At 45.1% G+C, this 20,920-nt stretch overlaps 1 protein-coding gene across 1 annotated transcript in view; it reads left to right on the forward strand.

The window, feature by feature from the left end:
- The first annotated feature begins 269 nt into the window (after positions 1–269).
- Positions 270–20,920, forward strand: part of LOC120396043 (3 beta-hydroxysteroid dehydrogenase/Delta 5-->4-isomerase-like) — a 39,211-nt gene continuing 18,560 nt past the window's right edge. The window contains exon 1 of the mRNA XM_039520927.1: positions 270–557. The gene's annotated coding sequence lies outside the window, so the exon portion shown is untranslated. The remainder of the gene's footprint in view (positions 558–20,920) is intronic.

The following is a 20,920-nucleotide window of genomic DNA, read 5'->3' on the forward strand; positions in this document are numbered from 1 at the left end:
CTGAGTCTCTGCAAAAGTGATTTGGAAACCGGGGAGAAGCTGCATTTCCCGACACTGCTAAGTAGTGAATCAGATGGCGTCATTTCTGGACAGGCATCTTCAAAACTTCCAGCAGAGGTTCCAAGAATTTAAAAATGTTAAAGACGTCATCCTGTTTGTAAGGAACACAGCTGTGGTACAAGCAAATTGCAATCAAGCAAAAGCATCATTTCTAGATGTTGAAAAAGCAAAATTACAGCTGGAGCTTACTGATTTACAAGCAGATGAAGAGCTTGCGGTGTGGCACACTGAAACTACATCTGAAACTCTCTGGACAACCCTTGTGCTGGACTCCAAGTATCCACATTTGAAGAAGGTGGCATTTAACATCTGGATTATGTTTGGCTCAACATACGTGTATCACTCGGCATTCTGAATAATGAACAACATTAAATCGCATAATCACTGCATTTTGACATATAATCAGCTGTGCAATTGCCTCTGTCTTGCTTGACTGAAATCACTCCAATCATCAAGGCCCTTGTCCAGCAGAAGACCTGTCACTTTTCCCACTGACAGTGAGTATTATAATTATACATTAGTCACATATATTTTATTTTATATTTGTATTGCCATATACAATTACATTATTGGTAGTGATACGACAGTTTTAACAGGTATTTCACAGTAATTATTCATGATTCTTTTGCTTAATATTTGCATGTGTGTATTTGTTATTGGAAAGACTTGAATCATGAAGCTAAGATAGAGAGTTCATGTGTACTAAGTGTTATTTTCTTTCAGACTCTGATACTAATATTAAATAAGCCACAAAAGGCTTGAAAGTTTTGAGTATGTTTATCTATCTAGCTATATACATACATGCCTACAATAATTTTATTTGACAAAACCAAAGTTAATACTCTTTGTAAACTCAAAACAAATTCAAAACTTAAAATAGTTGTCTGAAAGTGTTTTAATGCTAATATTTGCATCTATTTGAAATGTTATCTGTGCACTTTTTCAAAGTCTCAGATGTAATTTATTACATCTTTAATGGAGGTTATTTTTAAGTTATACAGTGGTTTGATCTTATTTTTCATTAATACACTAAAAATATAAGCAATAGGGTATATTATTATTAATGTACAGCATTGTATGTGTTTGTTGAACAGGGGCACTTGCGCTGTAAAATATGTTTCTCTGGATTCTGGACCTTGACAAAAAATAATTGAATATCTCTGGTCTACACTGACAGGATATTTTCCTCCAATCTTAAAATGTTAGCAAATAAAACCTTTCCCTCAATCCATGATTTTATTCCAAACATCAAACCACAAGAAATTAAAATGAATTTGTTCAATTTAATCCAGTTTAAAGTGAGCATATGGAATAGACAGTCTGAAAAAGATATAAAATCACAGGCCTACTTTAATATTGTGTATACTATCTGGAAGCTCTAGTCCTTCTGAAAATTTGGATGTATGGAGATTTTTATTATTAACATGGGATTTCTATCCCTTCCAAAGAAGTCTGTGAATTAGTTGGGTGATTTGCTGTGTCTTGGCAAGCAGAAACTTCAGCTCATGTAAATCAAAGTAAATTTGATGCAGATTTACATCAGCTGTGGCTCTAGCTTGCCGTGTCTACAGCACTTGGGGCATTATGTTCATTTTCATTAAATATTTAATTTGATTTTTTGATAAACCAAGAGAGAGGGAAAGAGAGAGCCATCTCTCGAGGACTGCTTTGACTTGGGCCCAATGTGGCTTGACATTATTTAGCTTCTTCCTCAGTAGGGCCTGATAAATAATGTTCTACTACAGAGAATTCCATATAGAACCACATTCTTTCGAAACAGCTACTAAAATTGACTTGAAAATTCCAGCTAAACATTTTTTCATCGGAATTTGCTAATTTGTTGAAATCAAAATGTTTTGCAAAGATGATTCAGTTTTAACCAAGTTCTGACGGAACCTGCCTGGTTTCCTGCCATTTCACCTGCCCATCTCCTTGACAGCCACCTAATGTTTTTTTTTGGGAAGCCTGGGATTCCAGGCTTTGGCTCTTGGCAGTAAGGCTTCCAGGGCTTCCAGGAGTTGTGACTCTGAAACAGCCCATTATGTGGACTGCCCTGGAGCTACAGCTCCATTTCCTTTCGCAAAGCATTTCAAAATGTTTGGGTTTTGTTCAGAATTGGAATGAAACCACATTTTTAAATTTTTTAATCCCCTGCCATAAAAATGACCTTATAGGTACTCCTAGCACTTATAGATACTATTTCCCATTGTTCTCAACAGGACTGAGGTCAGACGTTGCCCACAATTAGGTGGCCATTTTGAGAAGGGCAACTATCTCCTATTGTTTTTAATAGCATTCAAGCCACAGGCTGCTCTTAACAAGAAGACACTCTGATAAATAAGCTGGGGAAATGCAGGCTCAGCGGAACTACAGTTAAGTAGTTACATCATTGATTAAACAACCACAAGCAAAGAGTAACTATTAATAGATGATGTCCGATTGGAGGGAAGGCTCAACTGGGGTTTCACAGGGATCTGTTCTGTGTCCGATGTTATTTAACATCTTTATTAATGACCCAGATATAGGAATAGAGAGCATACTGATAAAATTTGCAGATGACACAAAGCTGGAGAGGGGGGCGGGTGCAGGATTACCAACACTTTGGAGATAGAGCTAAAATTCAGAGGGATCTTGATAAATTGGAGAAGTGGGCTATAGACAACAAAATGAAATTCAAACAAAGACAAATGTAAGGTGTTACACGTAGGGAAGAAAAACCAAATGCACAAATACAGAATGGGAGATAACTGGCTTGGCAGCAGCACTGCTGAGAAGGATCTGGGAGTTGTGGTGGATCACAACCTCAACATGAGCCAATAATGTGATGCTGTTGCAAAAAAAGCAAATGCAATTTTAGGTTGCATTAACAGGCATGGCATGCAAGTCATGGGAGGTGATAGTACCACTCTACTCAGCATTGGTTAGGCCTCAGCTGGAGTACTGTGTCCAATTTTGGTCATCATTGTATAGAAAGGATGTAGAGAAACTGGATAGAATCCAGAGAAAAGAGACAAAGATGATCAAAGGAATGGAATGCAAACCATATGAGCAAAGGCTGAAGGAATTGGGTATGTTTAGTTTGAAAAAGAGGAGATTGGGGGGGGGACACATGATAGTGGTCTTTGGGCTTCCATAAAAAAGATGGAGAAAAGTTGTTCTCTCTTGCCACAGAGGGCAGGACAAGAGGCAATGGGTACAAGCTACTGCATAGCAGATTAGATTAAATCTCAGGAAAAACTTCCTAACTGTAAGAACAGTAGGACAATGGAACAGGCTGCCTAGGGAGGTCATGGAAGCTCCTTCACTGGCTGTTTTCAAAAGGAGGCTGGATAGCCGCCTGTCTTGGATGGTTTAGACACAACAAACCCTGCATCTTGGCAGGGGGTTAGACTAGATGACTCTTATGGTCCCTTCTTACCCTGTGGTTCTATGATTCACTCTCCCTGGAAACAATGGAGCAAGGTGGCCATTTTGAAAAAGAGCACCTTACCTGAGTTTTCTCTGGCCTTGACCAATGTTCCACTAAGAACAATGGAACATGGAAGCCCTTTTGAAAGAAAGCAAATAGGGAGTGTCCCTGAAGAAAATTGTTATTCAGATAAACTTTCAGTTATTAACGTTAATGGCAAAAATGATAACTAATCCTCAATATATCTTTTCAAACGCTACCTGTTACACCAGCCCTACTCAACAGAGAGAGTAAGAGGGGGAAACTAGGGGCATATGGGCAGGGGAATATGAGATGCAAAAGGTGGGGAAAGGTATTCAGGAAAATGGGGAAACGGGGATGTGTGAGTTCAGGAATATTGGGAGATGCAAGAGGCAGGGGAAATTTTGAGGGCAGGAGATCGGAGGAAAATGAAGTGTACACTGCAGATGCTTTGTGCTTCTCTGGCAATGCAAAACAACTGTAAATACAGCTTACCTGGCCAGTATGATCTGGTCAATTTGGGCTGCTCCAGATTGGCATAAAACAGTGGGAGAGTACTGGTGAATCCCTGGGTCTGTGTGGACATTGGAGCCTGGGGTTCAGGCCAAGGTTAAAATATTCTTAACCTAGGGCTAGAAATCAGTGTAGATGTTCAAGCCCTAAGTTATCAAATCCAGCGTCTACTGATTTGAGTCCCACTCACCCTGGGCTTACATTGCAGTGTAGATGTACCCTAAGAAGAGGGTTGTACCTTTTTGTTTTACATGCAACTTATTGTTCTTGTTCTCCTTGCTGACTATCTCTTAAATCTTAATCTTTGTGATAAACTTACATTTGTTTTCACTATCAGTAGATGCCAGTGCTGTGTTGTTATAAAGGACCAGAGCCTGAGTTGTAGCAGTTAAGCTGTGTGTACTCTGTCGCTATGGGGACAGCTTACCTGGTAATTACTGTGAGTGTCCAGTGACAGGAGCTGGATGCTGCCGGGAGCACTGTAAGGACTCAGGGGTTGGAGTGTACTGACTACTAGCCTGCACAGAAAGGGCAAGGTCTGCAGAGACCAGGAAGTCAGTGCTGGTGGGACCAGAGGCTGTTGGTTTCAGGGAGCTGAATCACAGCAGGCCCAAACTCCTTCGTGCCAATGTCAGGTAGTGGCAAAGTACCTCACAACCCTGAGTATCCCTGGGGAGTGTCACAGTCACTCGTTTGTTTTATTACACATACTGTTCTGCTCAATATCCAGAGTCTTTCTGGGCATTAGTTATACTCTTTCCTAGTTCTGGGGGGAAGTAAGTTACTTTATTCTTCCTCATGAAGCAGCTTACTGCACCTATGCACCCATCAGCTACTCTGGCCAGCAAGTAGGGAGGCGGAGCCCCAACTCTCCCTGCTCTTTGTCCCTCTTATTGTAGCAGGGAGTATTGGGTGAGTAGCCTTTGCTCTCCTTTCGGGGCTGGAGTCACAACCTGAGCAGGACATACAGGAAAGTAAGGGTGGGGAGGGGCCAGCATGGCTGAGTAAAAGTTGTGACAGTCTCTTGTGGGCCTGATCCTGTTCCCACTAAACTAGCCTGTTCTTATACCACTCACTGCTGGGCACCGAGGCCCTTCTCCGTTCCTATTGCTCTGCTCTTCTCTTTTCATTTTCGCCATTTCTTCTTACAAACAACTTTTGTTTCAGGCTTTGCTTCTTGGGTCACATGCTGTAAGTGATCCTACTATTTGTTTGTTTGTCTCATGGAAATCTGTTCATATCTGGCTAAATTATAAACTGCGGAAAACCCCTGTTTCCCATCTGTGATTCACGCCACAGACCTTGTTTCTGGCTTGCTGCCAAAATCCCTCAGAACTGTGCATGTGCCAACCAGCACCTCACAGCAACAGCCCAGATACACAGAGCAGGACCTCCACTTGAATTGGGTCAGAAACCTGGCACACTTTTTATGGAGCCATTTTGCTCTCCGGATTCTCAGCTTTTGTTTTTTAAAACAAATAAAGATCTAAATGTTATGGCTGTGAAGGAAATCCTTCAAAGTGGGAAGTGATTGTAACTCATGCAGGGATGTCTGCCTGTGTGAGCAGAAAGCCTTAAACAATTGCTTTGAACACCATGAACTTCAATGAGGTATTTTTATGATTACCCCCTAGCACCTTGGCGCCTCAGTCATATACCTATCACGTTAGGTACTGTACAAGTACAGAGCAGAAAAATAGTCCATGCCGCAAAGAGTTTACAATCTAAGCACAAGACAAGAGATAACAAATGAATACAGACAGACAGGAGAATACAAGGAAACAATGAGACAGTATTGGTAGGCATTGGTCCCAGTGAACCAGTGGCATAAGAACATAAGAACAGCCATACTGTGTCAGACTAAATGTCCATCTAGCCCAGTATCCTGTCTTCCAACAGTGGCCAATGCCAGGTGCCCCCGAGGGAATTAACAGAACAGGTAATCATCAAGTGATCCATCCCCTGTTGCCCATTCCCAGCTTCTGGGGCCCTTTTTAAAAATTGGCGTCACATTAGCTATCCTCCAGTCACTTGGTACAGAAGCTGATTTAAATGAAAGGTTTCAGCTTAACCGTTCTCAAGTTTTTTTGTAGGCATCATGGCAAAGGAGAGTTTTAAGGAGGGATTTAAAGGAGAAAAATTAAGTGCGTTTGAGGATATTTATGGGGAGCACCTCCCAACCACATGGGGCAGCATGGGAGAAAGCATTAAGATGCTTGTTTGAAAATTTAACAAGTGGAGGAAAGAGGCTGGTATCGTGAGCTGACCAGACGCAGGAGTCAACCTCTTGATATTGACTGAACAACACCAGGCAGGGTGGGGAAAGGCTGTGAAGAGTCTTGAACATGAAGACAAGTGCCTCATGTGTGATGTGATTGAGACAGGGAAGCAAGTGGAGGGATGCAAAGAGAGGGGTTGACAAGATCAAAGCGGGGAGGCTAGGGAAATGATCCTTGCAGCAGCATTCTGAATGGATCTGAGTGGAGAAGACTGCATTGGTCAAGGCCAGAGAAAAGGTCTTGTTGCAGTGATTGAGACATGAGATGGTCAGAGCCTGGAGGAGGGTCTTAGCTGTGGGGATGGATCGAAAAGGCCATATCTTAGAGATGTTAGGCAGAAAGAATCTGCGAGACTTAGACATAGCCCAGATGGGAGGACCTAGAGAGAGGGCTGAGTCAAAGGTGATGCGCAGGTTATGGGCCTGGTGATGGTTTTGTCTGCAGTGATACAGAAAAGAGTTAGTGGGGAGGTTTGGGGGATGGGGAAGAGTATAAAAGCTCTGAGTTTGAGCTTGCAGCTAGACATTCTCAAGAAGATGTCAGAGAGACAGTCTGAGATTTTAGTTTGGACAGAAGGAGACAGGTCTGGAGTAGAGGTAGATCTGTGAATTGTCATCATAAAGAGAGGAGGTAAATTTGTGCGTGTGGATGAGATTACTCAGAGATAAGATGCGGAGGGAGAAGAGAAGAGGACCAAGGAGAGAGCCCTGTGGAACTCCCTCAGAAAGCTGAAGGGGAAATGAGGAGGATCCTCCAAAGGACATACTGGAGGAGTTATTACAGGTGTAGGAGGGGAATCAGGAGAGAGCAGAGTAATGGAAGCCAAGGGAGGACAAGATTTCAAGAAGAACAGAATGTTGACTGCATCAGAGGCAGCTGATAGGTCAAGGAGGATGGGGATGGAGTACTGATTCTGAGATTTGTCTAGGGAAGGGGTGGGCAAACTTTTTGGCCCGAGGGCCACATCAAGGAATAGAAATTGTATGGTGGGCTATGACTGCTCACCATATTGGGGCTGGGGGGCTGGGGGGGGTGGGGTCGGGGGGGGGGGCTAGGGATGAAGAGTTTGGGGTGTAGGAGGGTGCTCTGGGCTAGGACTGAGGGGTTCGGAGGGTGGGAGGGAGATCAGGGCTGGGGCAGGGGTGTGGGAAGGGGTGCAGGTTCTGGCTGGGGGTGGGGGCTCTGGGGTGGGGCTGGAGATAAGAGGTTTGGGGTGCAGGAGGGTGCTCTGGGCTGGGATTGAGGGGTTTGGAGAGCGGGAGGGGGATCAGGGCTGAGGCAGGGGATTGGGGTGTGAGGAGAGGCTCAGAGGGTGAAGGCTCCGAATGGCGCTTACCTCAAGAGGCTCCCAGAAGCAGTGGCATGTCCCTTCTCTGGTTCCTATGTGGAGGCACGGTCAGGCAGCTCTGCACACTGCCCCATCTGCAGGCACTGCCCCTGTAGCTCCCATTGGAGCGCGTAGGAGCCAGAGCGGGGCCATGCCATGGCTTCCGGGAGCCATGTGGTGCAACCCTGACCCAGGGCCCTGGCCAGAGCGCTGCCAACTGCCGAGCCACATGGTACGGCTTGCAGGCTGGCCTAAAGTGGCTCGCTGGCCAGATCTGGCTCGTGGGCCGTAGTTTGCCCACCCCTGGTCTAGGGAGAAGCTATTGGAGACTTTGGCAAGAGTTGTTTCAGTGGTGTACCGGGGATGAAAGCCGGATTGGAGAGGGTCTAGGATGGAATTGCTTCTGAGAAATCCCAGACAGTGACTGTAATTAGTTCATTCAATGAGCATAGAGATGAAAGAGCAGAGGGGAGATGGGGTGATAGCTAGAGAAGCAAGTAGAGTCATGGGATTTTTTTTTAATATAGGAGAGACTAAAGCATATTTATAGTATAAGGGAAAAGAGCGAAGAGAGAGTGAGAGGTAATAAAGACCAGAGTATGGGAGGGGATGAGAGTGGGCATGCCAGAAGATGGGATGGGATCACTGGAGCAAGTGGAAGGGTTAGAGGAAGTGAATAGATGAGAAACATCTGCATCTGTGTGGGAAGAAGAAGGAGGAGAGCATTGCAGGAGGAAAGAGGGAAGGGAAGATAAACTGATGGGAAGATTTTGTCAATTCTTCTCTGGGAAGAAATCAGCAAGTTCCTGTGCAGAGAGAAAAGAGGAAGGTGGAGGATTGAATCAAAGGTGGCAAAAAGTCAGCTGAGATTATGGTATGGAATTCACTTGAGGACTTATGGGGCTTTAGTGTGCAGCAAGCTAGGGTGTGAATCTACAGCGCACCAGCCTGCTGCGCACTAAATGGCCATGTGGACACAACTGCAACACAGTAAAAGTTCTGTAGTGTGCTTTGAGCACTAGATCGAAGTGCACAATGGAACTTGTAGTGCACAGCAGTGGTGGGGTCCACATGACTTATTTTAAACCATCTGAGTGAGGCCTGGTTACAGAAACTATTTTCTTGTTTTTTGCTAACTTTTAATTTTTCTGCTCGAGTAAGCTGTATATTACTAGGCTATGAGTCAGCTCTGTTACCAGGAGGTTACTTTTCATTCGGCTAAAATTATAACACTTCAATGTTGCCAGTAAGTCTTTGGATGTTTTTTAAAAGTGCTGAGAGTGAAAATATGTGTGCTTGGAAGTGAGTGAAGAATAGCAGTGATAGCCACTAAGTCAGGTATCATGCACAGACTCTGGAGGGGCCTAGAGGAACTCAATTATTGATACCCATGGCTGACACCCTGGGTGGGTAAAAACTGCATTTGTGGAGTCATGTCCTGTTCTTTTTATATCTGTGGAAGGACATCTGTGCTTGGTGATTTATAGTATCACTGGACTGCCAGTAAGGAGACCAGACCATTTCTAGATCATTGAAAGGTCAAATTGCCCATCCCTTAACTCTGATTGAACTATGTTTTTGAGGTCTGTATGAGGTCTGTAATTCATTGATTTGCTTGGAAAATCTCCAGAGAGGTGCCATGGGGCAGAAAAAGCCAGAACTTGTAACCTTAAAGACTCAGGTAAACACGGAGGAAGCTATGATCCTTGGGCCACCATAACACAAGACGACTTTGCTCCCTCTCATCCTGAGGCTGGCTGAAGGAAGGATGAGATCAAGGCTTCACAGCTCATGTCAACCTGTTTTGCCAAGAGCCCAAGGAAGCCGGCTGGCATGTGGTACTGACCAAACAACATCATCTGAAGTCCTGGCCTTAAAGCTAAAGAGCAAGCAAACTGAAGAGCTAAATTTCTCTTTAACTGTATTTTTTTTTTTAAGGTGGAGATGTCCATTATATTACTGATTTTTTTCCTACACCTTTTCAGGGATGAATAAGAGTGTGAGTGTCAAAAAGAAACAGCATGTGCATATTTAGATGATAAATAAATGTTTACTTAAGTCATTTTGGGTTAATCTGGGTCATAAATGAGTGTTACAGAAACCGCTTTGCCAAAAAAGGGAAAGTTAGAAACTGCCAGTGACCTAGTGTCACAGAGAGGAAATTAGTCAAGGAAAGAGACGACAATGAAGGTTACCTAGTAGTGGGGAGACTTTGAAGGGCCTCAGAGCTGTGACATAGATGACACCTTTTTAAGGTTCCAGGGATATTAGGTATAAGAACTGGCCATGTGTTATGCTAACTTCATGATTTAAACCTTGATTGTGTTCACATAATGATTTTGGACAATTGTTGAATCCATTCCATATTACAGTCAATTTGTTGATTCATTAACTCGCTTCCAGTTGTAACTCAGATTTGATAATTGCATTGTTAAATCACAGATAATTAGCAAAATTTGTAGTAGCTAGTTTTAAGGAAAATCTTAATAGATTTTTAGTTGTTTTTATTAATTTAATAATAAAATCCTTAAAAAATCACAACACTGGTTCTTCTTCAAAAACTGCAATGAGGGTCACAATACCTTTACCCAGGCTTAAAAGTTAAAGGGTAACTGTGTAAACCAGGGGTCGGCAACCTTTCAGAAGCTGTGTGCAAAGTCTTCATTTATTCACTCTAATTTAAGGTTTCACGTGCCAGTAATACATTTTAACATTTTTAGAAGGTCTCTTTCTATACGTCTATAATATATAACTAAACTATTGTTGTATGTAAAGTAAATAAGGTTTTTAAAATGTTTAAGAAGCTTCATTTAAAATTAAATTAAAATGCAGATCTCCCTGGACCGGTGGCCATAACCCAGGCAGTGTGAGTGCCACTGAAAATCAGCTCGCGTGCTGCCTTCGGCACACATGCCATATGTTGCCTACCCCTGGTGTAAAGTATCAGAGACCCCCCTTAGTTCTGGTTCTAAATGAACAATTTTATCCCTCACAGTCATCAATATGGAAGTTGAAGTCACTGAGGCTGAGTGTGAGAGATTGAAGAGAGAGAGCCAGAAGTCAACATCAGAGAGGAAGGCCGGTGGGGAGGAGTTGGGTGGATGGTAGATGACAGAACACGGAGCGGAGAGGTGGATGCATACTGCTCAAAAGACAAAGATTGGGGAGTGGGGAGAGGAGGAGTCCAGCACCCCCACCCCATGGGTGGGGAATGTGAGAAAAGTTGTCATTTAAATGACAACATTGTTAATGTAAGCAGAGGCTGAATTAGCTCTCCCCTGACATCTAGTGGTGAGCTGTGGAAAAAGACCTCAGGAGCGGATCTTGTTTGCATGGACACACCCACCCTGCCTAGGTGCTCAGCAGGATGGGATTCCTTGCCCAAATGATCACTTGTGGCTGGTGTTGGATCCCCAGTCGCCTTGTTATCAATATCGGGGCAGGAGTAATAAAGGGTTGTTATCCTTGTGTGAACCGAGGGCAGTAGAACTGTACCTGGCATACCCCGATGGAGGGACTCACCCTCAACTGAACGGCACTAGCTAGGCAGGGGACATGGGTTCCAAAGCCCAATAAATTGGGGGTGAGTGGGTGGATTGATCTTGTTTAAGAATTCTAGACACTTTTTGCCCCTTCTGCTCTTCGTGTTATGATAACAGACCTAATTTAGATTTAATTGAGAGTCTTGTTACATCCTGCAGAGCTGAAATCACTGATACCTAGGTCTAAGTATTCAACCTATTTTGGGACAGTGTCTCTATTACAAGAGTGCCCAGTGTGCACCAATAGTAAGGCTCCCCCACTAACAACTGAAATTACTGAGAGCTGTGTTAAGTGTGGGGCCCTGAAGACATCCTGGTGAGTGGCCAGCTGGGTGGCTGGTGGAGAGGCGCAGCAAGTGGGTGGTAGGGTGGCTGGTGGAGAGGCGTGGCAAGCAGCAGAAAAGCTGGTGGAGAGGGCCACAGCAGAGCTCCACAGAGAAGCATGGCAATTGGCCATTGGGGCAACAAGTGAGTGCTCGAGCAGTGGAGCATGTGAGGTGCCTCTTTATCCTCCCCTCTACACAGGGTGGGAGGTGAACACTGTGGATGAACCTCTGAACTCTGGGACTGCACTGGCCAAGGACAGCAACTGTGAGTGGGGTACGGAGAAGGAACGGGCACGTTAAAGGGAGTTTTGGGTTGCTGGACTTAAGAACCTGAGAGGAAAAGGATACTGACCAACTTACTTGGGGATGAGTCTTTTGCTCATGGTTTATGTTTATGAACCCTAGTTGCGGTGTTTTCACAAATTAATGCTGATTTACTTCCCTCCTTTTATTAAAAGTTTTAGCTACACTCAGACTCTGTGCTTGCGAGAGGGGAAGTATTGCCTCTTAGAGGTGCCCAGGGATGGTGTGCAATTGTTCCAGGTCACTGGGTGGGTGCTCAGGCTGGTTCTGTGTTGTATTGTTGAAAAGGAACCCCTAGATACTGAACCCGGCCCTTGTTGCTGCTGGCTTCACTTCACAGAAGGGTTACATTAACTATATCACTGCTGACCAAAACATGTTAGAAAGGAGAGGAAATACCATATTGTGGCAATGTGCACAATTTGCTGTGAGTGGTGTTTAACTTTGTTGTGTTGGAGCGTTATCCGCACTTTATCTTTCCCAATCTGATCCATGGAGCCAAAAAGTCGTGGGGGGGGAAAAGGGGAGTCAAGGGGCATCTGAGTCTCACTTGGTGGAGAGACAATTCCACAGTCCAGTAGGGCTTCCAAACTCTGTCCCAGTGGCCAGCCTTTGCTAGACTAATTATGAGATGGAGAGCTGTTATGTGAGACTGGATCACTTAATTCAAAATTTTTTCAGGAGGCCATCAATTGTGTGATCCTCATTTTCTAGATGCCCAATGTAAAGCTCCTGGGGCCAGATTTGACGAGGAGCAAAGTGCACACATCTGTGACTGAACTCAATGGACAGAGTTGATGCTCAGCCATTCTGACATTCCTAAAGATTATACTGCCTTAATGAGCAGAGGCCTTGGAGTCAGATAGGTCCTGTCTCTGCCACTGATTCACCTTGTGGCCCTGATCAAGTCACTTCATCTTTCTGTCTCACTTTCCCAATCTATAAAATGTGGATAATAATATTCTCCCCACCCCTAGTGGCCAGAGATGTTCTGGTGTTAATTAGTTAATGTCTGAACCATGTTTTCAACATATGAAATACTATAAAAAATGCAAAATACTTTGAAAAAATCAACCCAAGGCCTCAAGTTGGGGTGCAATCACTAATAGCCCAAAAGTTATGGAGCTTTTTGTAAATTTTAACCTTAATCTATCTGTACCTTACTCAGTTGGCCATTTATAAAATGGGAATAATAGACCTCTGCTATCTCAGCTGGAAATTGTGAAGGTAAATTCATTAATGTTTGTGAGGCTCAAATACCCTGGTGATGCGAAGTTAAGTAAGGCTGCATAAACATTCTTCATTCTGGCATTTCCTAACTTTCAAGTGTTTCTCTTATCAACCTAAATAACTTTCTTTCACATAGATTTTTTGATACGTGATAGCATATAAACACAGACAAGCAACTACCAAGTTTGGTACCTTTTAATATTTCACTTGTCACTTTCTACAGCCCTTTGTCCGTCTTGACTATTTAGCATATAAGTACCCGGGCAGTGGGGGCCCAAACAGTGAGTAGGGCCTATAGGAGCTAATTGAATACTATTAATTATTATTCTTATGTCCTTACTTCAAGCATGAGGATGGGGGAAGGGAAGCTTATTTCATTAAGAAGTGTGAGGTGCTCAAATGCTACAGTGATTAGTGCCTCTGAAAAGCCTATACGTATTTTAATACCAGACATTTATGTAGTTATGCATGTTAAGAAATGAGTAAGCAAATTTTAATCTGATGCCTCAGGACATAAACTGATCACCGCTGTGCTCAGGAGGAAGGTCGCACCATTACAGAATTGGCCAGGCACATTATGAGGGACTTTTATTGATCATTTGAGATTTCAAGCATAGGCCACTGGACTTCATGGACAATGGGTCTGATCTGGCATTGCAAATCACTTATTACTCTTTTATTTTTAAATTACACTTGGCATATTCCAATGTTTCATGTAGCTGCTGGGAGGAGCCATTACATTGACAAGTGACTTCGTGCAACATCCCACTTTTAGATTGATTTAACAGGCAGAAGGGAAAACCCATCTACTAATCTTGTCCTGTTAAGACCTGAAGTTGCCTCTGAGATAAATATGTCTGCACTGATACTCTAGAGTCCTTCACTTGGGGGACTTTCTCTGTGTTCCAGTGATAACAAACCTTGCTGGAAGACACTCAACCACATAGATAAAGCCCAGGAATAACACCACATCAAGCACTGTGATAGATTTCAAGGATGTTCCCCAACAAAGCAGCAATGCATCATACTGATAACCCAGGACACCTGTGGGGACAGCTCTGAAGTGGCCCCCTTGTCTCTCCCATCTCCTGGGCTGGCATGGAGCAGTGGCGGCAGCATGTTCAGGCTCTGGGAGAGAGAATAAAAACAGCAGTTTAAAAATATATATATACATTGGTAACTTTGCTATAAAATACCCATCACAGAATTCCACAAGGGGTGAGAGCTACCGTTGTCACAATGTCCTCAGACCAGAGATCTGGAAGGGTTTCAGAAGCTATTTTTCACAAACTGGATTAGTCCCCACCCCAAAACCCAAGCCCCCTTTTCTGCCTCCTGCACACTTGCTTTGTGTCTTTATTTGCTGGGAGTTTCTTTGGTGTAAATTCAAGCAAAGCCATATTTACTGATGATCTCAAACCTGGAAGTGTTGTAAACACATCAGGAGGGCAGAACTGAGCTGCAATGCATACGGAAAGGCAGCACAAAGGGTGCTACCGGCTGTAGGGAAATTCAGCCCTAATTAATGTAAAAATCTGTACCCAGGAAGAGGAAATAGCTGGGATATAGCTGTATTCTTCACATTACAGTGCATAATTTTTCATCCTTAACCCTCTTCTAATATTAACTGCTGTGAGGTGGTGGCTACAGCTGAGGTGGGAGATGGGGAAGGAGAGATTGGGAGGGGAGGTGTCCACAAGAGGCTCTCTACTATAAGGCAGCGAATTGCAGGATGAAAAAGTTGAAGAACTGTGATAAAGAAATAATGGTTCCGAACATGAATATGTAACAGAGACATGTTCCTATTGTTGTCCTTTTGCTGAACAGCAAATCTGGGGGCCTTGCAGGTCAGTTTTCCTTAGGAAGAGAAACTGGTGATTTTTTTCTACCATATTTATTTATAAACCCTGTTTCCTTAATGAGAGGTTGTAACAAACTGCATGCAGGCGCACAGCTGGTGTCGACAGGAAGGTGGTGGCTTCCTCAACCATGGGATGCTTTTCTGTGAAAGAGGATTGCTGGGCTGAATGGGCTACATCTGATGAAGAAGGATCATAGAGTCAGAGTTCAAGGCCAGAAGGGCCCACCAGATCAGCTAATCTAAGCTCTTCTATATCAAAGGCCACCAACACCACTCAGCCTCCACACACTAAAGCCAACAACTGGAATTAGACCAACTACACTCCTCAGGAGACTAAACTATTCATAGATTGTAAAGTCAGAAGAGACCTTTGTGATCATCTAGTCTGACCTCCTGTATAACACAGGCCATAGAACTTCCCCAAAGTAACTCATAGAGCAGATCTTTTAGAGAAACATCCCATCTTGATTTAAAAATTGCCAGTGATGGAGAATCCACCATGACCCTTGATAAATGGTTCCAGTGGTTAATTACCTTGACGGTTAAAAATTTATACCTCATTTCTAGTCTGAATGTATCTAGCTTCCACTTCCAGCCATTGGATTGTGTTATACCTTTCTCTGCTAGATTGAAAAGCCCATTATCAAATATTTGTTCCCCATTTAGGAACTTAACTGTAATGAAGTCACTGTTCAACCTTCTCTTTGTTAAGCTGCATGGACTGAGCTCCTTGAATCTGTCATGTTTTCTAATCCTTTAGTCATTTTCGTGGCTCTTCACTGAACCCATTCCAATTATTAACATCCTTCTTGAATTGAGAGGCCAGAACTGGTCACAGTATTCCAGCAGCAGGCGCACCCTTGTACTTTGTACTGTTAAATTTCATCCCATTTCTGTTGCTTCAGTCCTCAAGGACATTTAGTTCTTCCTGTACAAGATTCCAATCTACCCCTGTACTGGCGATGCCTCCCCACTTTGTTTCATCAGCAAATTTCATTAGCACACTTCTACTTTGTGCCAAAGTCAGTACTGAAAACATGAAATAAGATTGATCCCAAGACTGATCTTTAAGGAAATCTCCTAGTAGCTTCCCTCAATCTTAGTGACAAAAGCCCACAGGGAAATAAAAATGGTGCCCTCAACAAAGGGCTGGAGGGGGAACATGGGAAATAGCAATCACATCATTAGCGAGACAAGTGGGAAAATAATGGGACAACCTGGTAAACACCTTAGATGTTTATACACTAATGCAAGGAACATGGACAATAAACAGGAAGAACTGGAAGTCTTGGCACACAAACCTTTCTTTCCCCATCTCCCACCTTCCCTGTAGCCACTAGAGTGTTCTGTGCAGGTCTCACGTTCAAGTAGTGAGCCTTACTAAGTCTCTGAGGTGTGATGGATAATAGAACTACAAGTAAATATTGTGTCCTAAAGAGTTTTAATATTTTTCTCTGATTAAATCAAATTTTCAGTTTTCCTCCAAGAAAAAATATGTTTGCTTTCTTTGGAAATCCTGGGATGAATTTATGAAGAGGGCCCACAGAGCACTAATGAGTTTGATCATTAGCTATCAAACTCATTAGTTTTTTCTTAACAAACTCATCATGTCACCCAGAAAGAAAACTTTTGCACCAGCCTCTGATGGGAATATATAGTTTCAAGGTTTTGAACTATAACAGCTGAGCAGAAAATCACAGATAACTTTTTTAAAGATTTGTTGTCATAAGGGAGGAATTTCCAAGGACTTGCCATTGAAACACTTGCAAAAATTGTCTTATCATGTGCATAAACTTGCAAATCCTCTTTATTCCTTGGGCCCAATGACATTTTTGATTTGCTGTTTATATCTGAAAGCCTGGGGATGGGGGGAGTGGGGAGGGTTTAAAATAGAAATGATGGTTCCAGAGCTATACACCAAATCCTTGGCTAGTGACTAAGCACTATTCATTAACACTGTGTAAAAAGGGGAAGGACGTTTAGGAATTATTTATGCTAAGGGTTAAATAAGAGTTTTTTAAGTGCCTGCTCCAACTCTCTTTGGGCCAGAGAGAGAGAGACGGACTCTATAGTCTAGTGGTTACGGCACCCACTTTCATAAATGCAGAACAGCTTCACCAGGAGAGCCCTATCACTAGGGCCCTACCAGATTCACAGCCATGAAAAATGTATCATGGATCATGAAATCTGGTCTCCCACTGTGAAATCTGCTCTTTTGTGTGCTTTTACCCTACACTGTACAGATTTCAGGGGGCAGACCAGCATGTCTTACATTGGGGGGGTCCTGACCCAAAAGGGAGTTGCAGGGGGGTTGTAAGGTTATTTTAGGGAGGGATCATGGTATTGCCACCCTTACTTCTGCGCTGCCTTCAGAGCTGGGCAGTTGGACAGCAGTGGCTGTTGGTAATACCATACCATGCCGTCCGTCCTTTTGCACTGCTGCTTGCAGCAGTTCTGCCTTCAGACCTGGGCTCCTGGCCTGCAGCTGCCACTCTCCAGCTGCCCAGCTCTGAAGGCAGCGTCGCCACACAGAAGCAAAGGTAGCAGTACCGCAACCTCCCCTACAATAACCTTGCGACTCCCCTATGACTCCTTTTTGGGTCAGGACCCCTACAATTACAGCACTGTGAAATTTCAGATTTAAATAGCTGAAATCATGAAATTTATGATTTTTAAAAACCTATGACCATGAAATCGACCATGACTTTGGTAGAATCAAAGAATATCAGGGTAGGAAGGGACTTCATGAGGTCATCTAGTCCAAACCCCTGCTCAAAGCAGGACCAATCCCCAACTAAATCATCCCAGCCAGGGCTTTGTCAAGCCTGACCTTAAAAACCTCTAAGGATGGAGATTCCTCCACCTCCCTAGGTAACCTCTTCCAGTGCTTCACCACCCTCCTAGAGAAAAAGTTTTTCCTAATATCCAAAAAGAGCCCTACTTATCATAAAATACCCTATAGTCAGATGGTGAGGGCACTCATCTGTGAGGTGTGGTGGGGGATGTGAATTCAAGTCATATTTGAGCCTCAGTCTCCTATAGGTGTGCATTAACCACTGGGCTATAGGGGAGCACCACTGCTGCCTTTGTTTTTTGTGAGGAAGGGATGACCTGGGTTAGGCACTTAACTCCGGAAGAGGATTCACATCTGTGACTCCCAGGTGATGACAGGCATCTCCCTCTGGCTCACAGTTAGGTGCCTAACTCCCATTGAGAGCTGGGACTTAGACATTTGCTATTGGCAAACTTCAACAGCTTCCCACCTAACATGCTGGCTTTTATGGCTCCCATTCTTAGGCACCTGACTCTCTGCATGCATTTTATAGGGAGCCTGGGCACCTAAATCAGGGTGGTGGAGTCCACACACAGAGTAGTAGGGTGCTTAAAGTTAGGCTCACTGTTGAAATGCCTAAGTTCCCTTTGTGGACCAAGCCCATTGGAGGTTGCGACAGTCCTACTAGGGCTTTCTAACAATAAGAATTTTTTAGTTGGCAGCTGTAAACGGGTTGACTCACCCCTGTGGCGCCTCCTGCTGGTTACTCTGGGAATTAGCTCTGTTCAGCACCGGAGCGCCCTCTGCAGGCTGGTGATCCACCTGTTCTCAGGCCCCCGTGTCCCTCCCTGGACCCAGTGCCCCTTTTCTCCGGGGTGCTGCCCCCTGGCAGTAACCCTTTTTCGCTCTGGGCTTCCCCCTTTGTTTCAGGGAACCCCCACCCTCTATCCCTACCTTGCCTCAGTATGTGGCTACTGTCAGTCATTGTCTAGCCCCAAACCCTGGGGCAGACTGCAGTATCAGCCTATTCATCATTGGCAGGGTTGGGTTTGGACCTGCTGCTTTGGCCTACCCCTGGGCTGCCCTCTGCAACCCCCAGTACCCATTGGCCTTGTGCTAGGCCGCAGCCTGGGGCTTTCCTGGCTAGATCTCCTCAGCTCCTCAGCCTTTCCCCAGCCCTGCTTCACCCTAGGTACTTATCTCAGCTCCTAAGCAGCCAGACCCATCTCCCTCTGAAGGCAGAGAGAGACTGTTTGCCTTTGGCTCCCTGGCCTTTTATAGGGGCCAGCTGTGGTTCAGTTTGGGGCGTGGCCTCACCTGCAGCCACTTCCTCCATTAGCCCAGTCTTGAGAACCGCCGCTCTCAAGCCCTGCCAGGCCACTTTTAAACCCCTCTGGGCCGAAGCAGGGGGTCACCCTGCTACAGCAGCACACACTTCTAGGCAACTAATTCAGAGGGGTCGTCAGAGTGAGCATTTCTCTATTTGGGTGAACAAGTCCACAAGCTTGTTGCACAGCTAGCAGCGTTTATTGACTTTCCTTGGGAAGAGATTTGAATCCGTAGATTCTTTTCTTCCCTTGCCATGGAGGAATCTTTTTTTTTAAAACTTATTTGGCATTGAAAGAATCCTCTGTCGGCCCACTCAGGAGGTGCAAAGCACCCCAAACTTGCACTGAAGTCCCACTCCTCTCGCATATTTTGTTGTGTTCTTAGGGTTGAGAGCTCACAGAGTTCATAGGTGCTGAGAGGTAAAGTGATGCCACCAGACCTTCTGGGACCTTTCTTTAAGAAGGGGAATGGTCCCGCTATTGTGGGGAACTTTCCTGGCTTATCCACTACCCCGGTTAAATGGGCTAGCGAAAGGATCTGAGTCCTCACTCCCACTTCCTTTACCCAGACACCTTCCTGACCTCGAGGGCTCCCCTTCCACTCTCCTGTGTGGCGGAGTCCTCGTAACCCCAGCAAGGCTGGGCCCAGGATTCCTGAGGGGCTCGGCCCCCAACCTTGTTGTAGTCACTTGGGGCAGAGGCTACTCCAGGGTGCTCTCTCTGCACTGGGCATTTCCCTGACCCACTGATCATTTCATACAGTTCAAAGCAAATACAACTTATTAAACAGTAATCGATTTTAAAAAAAAACAAGGAAAGAATGGAAAAGGTTAAAGGAAAACCCGTCATCCCGCTCTGTGGCACGGGGACATCACAACCAGCTGTCTCTGGAACGTAAGGGAAGTTCACAGTCTGCACAGTCTGTTCCTCACAAGTCCCGAGCCTCCTTCTCAGGCCCTGGATGTGCTGCAGGGATGCTGAGGGTCGGACACTTGCTCTGGCAGTGGCCACATGCTCTCAGGCTCCAGGACCCAGCATTGTTCCCGCCCCGTAGGGGTTACGATCCCCCTCCAAGTCTGGCCTGCAAGACCTCTTGGCTGGGGGCGTCTCCCTGCGCTGGTTCCTCTGCCCAGGATCCCCCTCACTCTCCCCCGCTGCTCACCGCACCTGGCTCTGGACTGCTTTGAGCCTCCAGCGCCAGCCTCAGCACTGCTGCTGCTCTGCCTCCAGCTCCCTGGGCTGCATCTCTGGCCCCTCTGGCTCTGGTTGCTGCAGCTCTCCTCTCAGGACAGGTCTGTTCCGTGGGCTGCTTCTGTGGCTCTGCTCCCAGCACAGGTCTGCTTCCTGAGCTGCTCCTCTGGTTCTCTCTGGCTGCATGGCCCTGCTCCCCAGCTCAGCTCAGGCTTCTGCTCTCTCCTGGGTAGGCCCCCCTCTGTTCCAGGCAATTCCAGATCACAGGGAGGAGAAGACCTCCCTGGCCTCTTGATTCCCTCATTAGCCTGCCCGCCCAGTCAGTCAGGCTGACCTGGAGGGTCACTGGCCTCTCCCCATTGCTGGGAAGTCCATGGCTGCCTGAAATACATGAGTTTATAGATGACTTAAAAGAGAACGTATATGCCTTTAAGTATATAGACCCTATCTTTAAGAGTTTCCATAGCTGTAACTCCTCTGCTCCCTGCCCCCAACTCTCCAGACCTCCAACAACTCTGAGAGCACCAAGTTGTCTCTGCCTCCCCCAATGACACAGGCTATTATGGAAGAACAGCAGGGCACACTGGGAACCGTGATTCTGCCTCTGCAAGGAGAGTGCATCCTGTCTCCTCGATGATCAGCTAGAGCTGTGCACGGATGGGCCATTCACTCCTACCACGGTGGCTGTTGGGTTAGGAGAAAAGGCAGGCCCTGAGGCATGAGCACCCACTCTCCAACAACAAGGGAAGGATGAGAA

Source organism: Mauremys reevesii, linkage group 1 (genome assembly GCF_016161935.1).
Source record: "Mauremys reevesii isolate NIE-2019 linkage group 1, ASM1616193v1, whole genome shotgun sequence".
NCBI classification, from domain to species: domain Eukaryota; kingdom Metazoa; phylum Chordata; order Testudines; family Geoemydidae; genus Mauremys; species Mauremys reevesii.